Source organism: Halyomorpha halys, unplaced genomic scaffold, assembly GCF_000696795.3.
Source record: "Halyomorpha halys isolate HHAL.00 unplaced genomic scaffold, Hhal_1.1 Scaffold857.1, whole genome shotgun sequence".
In the NCBI taxonomy this organism is placed as follows: Eukaryota; Metazoa; Arthropoda; class Insecta; order Hemiptera; family Pentatomidae; genus Halyomorpha; species Halyomorpha halys.
This window is the reverse complement of record NW_027105342.1, coordinates 65,697-66,116: the sequence shown is the minus strand read 5'-3', so window position 1 is coordinate 66,116 and position 420 is coordinate 65,697.

Here is a 420-nt window from a genome sequence, read left to right as displayed (position 1 = left end):
ATTTTCAAGTGTATATGAAACATACTACATATTTACCTATTGTATTATTTTGTACAGTTGTAAATTACAATAAATAAATAATTTAAAAAAAAATTGTTTTCATAATAAATCTTTTATCGACTATTTTTATTGGATAGTTGACCATATAAAGCGGATTGGGGGAAGTTAGTCCGGGTGGGAGTCAATAAGTTATCAAAATATTAACAAATAAATATTTATTAATTTATTATTCCTTTTTTTTTCTAATTTTCTTCTTCATGGTTCTTGAGATGGGAATGACGAATACTTGATGATTACGAACTAAATGAATCAAATAAAAGGTCTTCTTTAACAAAAAAAAAAGTTGATGAACAACTATAAATGATGATGGCTACTGATTAAAACTATTAATGTCCATTTGTATGACCTGTTAATGATGAA